We start from the raw sequence: 2,806 nt of genomic DNA on the forward strand, positions 1-2,806 counted from the left end.
TGAAATTGATTAACGAGGCCCTCAGCTGATTAACCAACCAGAAAATTATCAGACAGGTTTAATTCAATTCATGCCAGGCCCAATAAAAGAGTGTTCCTTTAATTTTTGTGAGCAGTGTATATTACTGGATTGGCACTTGTCTATTTGCTGCTATGGACAGAGACGTGCGCACAGAGAGGCCATTGCTATGCATTGAGTCACGTCAACAGAAAGCAGCTGTTTCAATGTGAAATATGCAGGCATCAGCCACAAAAATCGTGTTTTAACTGATTTCCACAAAAAATGGCTCAAATTAAAGCTTAGAAAATCATTGATGTCGTGGTATATCCATCCATCCATCTTCCTCCGCTTCATCCGGGACCGGGTCGCGGGGGCAGCAGTCTAAGCAAAGATGCCCAGACTTCCCTCTACCCGTTCACTTCCTCCAGCTCCTCTGGGGGGACCCCGAGGCGTTCCCAGGCCAGCCGAGAAACATAGTCTCTCCAGCGTGTCCTGGGTCTTCCCCAGGGCCTCCGCCCAGTGGGACATGCCCGGAACACCTCACCAGGGAGGCGTCCAGGAGGCATTAGGATCAGATGCCCGAACCACCTCAACTGGCTCCTCTCGATGCGGAGGAGAAGCGGCTCTACTCCGAGCTCTCTCCAGGTGACTGAGCTCCTCACCCTATCTCTAAGGGAGCGCCCAGCCACTCTCCGGAGAAAACTCATTTCAGCCGCTCGTAGTCGGGATCTCGTTCTTTCGGTCACGACCCAGAGCTCATGACCATAGGTGAGTACTGGAGCGAAGATCGACCGGTAAATTAAGAGCTTTGCTTATACCATTTTTATTATTTCTAAAAAGTAAGCTGTAAATAGTGCAAGACCTGCACCTTCTAGTGGTACAAGTAACACACTGCTGTCAAATGAACAGATTTTGCCTTTGTGCCAGATCTATAAAACTGAGCTTGTAAATGTAAGATATATCAATGGTCTTGAGCAAGCAGCTCGAAACAATAAGTTTCTGGACCATGAGTGCCGACATCGGGAGAAGGAGGAGAAGGAAAATCTTCAACCTCCTCAGCAAGTTCTGTGGAGAAATTTGCACACTTTGCCCAATACCACTCTCCATATTTTTTTGTTTTTTAATTGAACATAACAATGAGAAACACTCCATATTGGAGACCCAGTGTACGCCACATAAAGCTAGCCTAACTGTCAATCATAGATCCAAGCCACACCTCTGCTCCACAGACCACTCCCCGCCCCTGCCCGCTCTATGGTATTTTTCAAATCTGGGTTGAGAATGGAGTCAGCCTCCAACTCTCCTGTTTTGTTATTCTTTTATTATCGAACCTGCATGTTCTGCTTCTCAAAACCTGTTTCATTTGGTTGAGGATCCAGCCTCCAAGCAGACAAATACTTCACTTCAAAGTGGTTCACAAGAATTGTTTTTAAATTTGGTAAAATAAAAATTATCACAACTTTTCAGAATTTGAACAAAATACTTTGAACAAAGAGACTACTTGGCAAAACAGTGAAGTCTTCTCCAAGGAACAGAGTGAAAAAAACCCAGCGAGGCCTACAGTCTTCCCTCGCTATTTCGTGGTTCACCTTTCGCAGTCTCGCTGTTTTGTGGAATTTTTTCAGTGTCATTTTGTGTTTTTGCATTGTTTTTTTTATTTACAGCTGGCTGTTGACCTTGTCAAACAGTCTCCTTCATGCCATGTCTCCTATACACAATGCAATCAGTTTCCCATATTCACATAAATCTTCCATCGCCAACAGATCTTTCTTTTGGTTCCTTATTGCTAGATTTATTTTTACAAAGGTTTGAGCCTTAAGAGCTTAAACGAAAGAGAAAAGTATGAACATATTTGTTTGTCTGAGAAAAGCAGTGTATGATGAGAGGTTTTGGATGTCACAAATCACAGGTTATTTAAGAATGTAAATCCCACAATTTTCTTCAAAATTAACAATGTATCAGCAAAACAACAAGAATTACAAGAAAAATTGAATTACCTGCGATAATGCTAGTATGAATCCTTCCTGCTGAATGTGGATGCTAAAGACACTTTGGCATTTTAAGAAATTGCTAAAACAATTTGCTGAAAGTACTAAAATTATTTGCACGATACCCAAACATGTGAGCTTAACTCAGAACTTAGCCCAAAAAACCTCAGTCGATGCCAAAGTGCCCAAAAATGCTAACATGTTGGATGTTGCTAAAATATTAGCTTGACTACAAATTATCACCCCAAAAAATCTCAGAAGATGTCAAAAAAACCAAAAAAGCTAGCACGTTGCTAAAAGATTAGCTCAACCCAAAATTATCCCAGAACACCTCAGTAGATGCCAAATTATCCAAACTGCTAACAAGTTGCTAATATATTGGCGCAACTCCATATTAGCCCAAAATTGTCAGTGGATGCAAAATTAGCTAAAAAAGTTTCTAATATATTAGTTTTACACAACTGTCGTCCTTCGTGATTAGGTCGAGAATCTCCTCCCACACTCGGTGAGAGTTTGGATTAACATCAAGCAGTAACTTTGACGTATGGTAAAAGATGAATTGGACAGTTGCTTTAAATAAGGTGACGGTAATGGACCTCAATGCTTTGTGCCATCTGCCATAAAACACCAGAAAAAGAAGATTTTAAGTCCCCCTCCAATTTAACATGTCTGTGTGTCATTTTTCTTCTGAAAGAGAACAAATATAACAAGAAATCATTTAGTTTTTTACATTTCTGAGTATTTCTCCTTTTAAATCAATCAAAGTGTCTTGGGCAGACTCTGTTTGAATGAATGATCTTCTTTCCATCAACAGCTCT

This window comes from Oryzias melastigma, linkage group LG13 (assembly GCF_002922805.2).
Source record: "Oryzias melastigma strain HK-1 linkage group LG13, ASM292280v2, whole genome shotgun sequence".
NCBI lineage: Eukaryota > Metazoa > Chordata > Actinopteri > Beloniformes > Adrianichthyidae > Oryzias > Oryzias melastigma.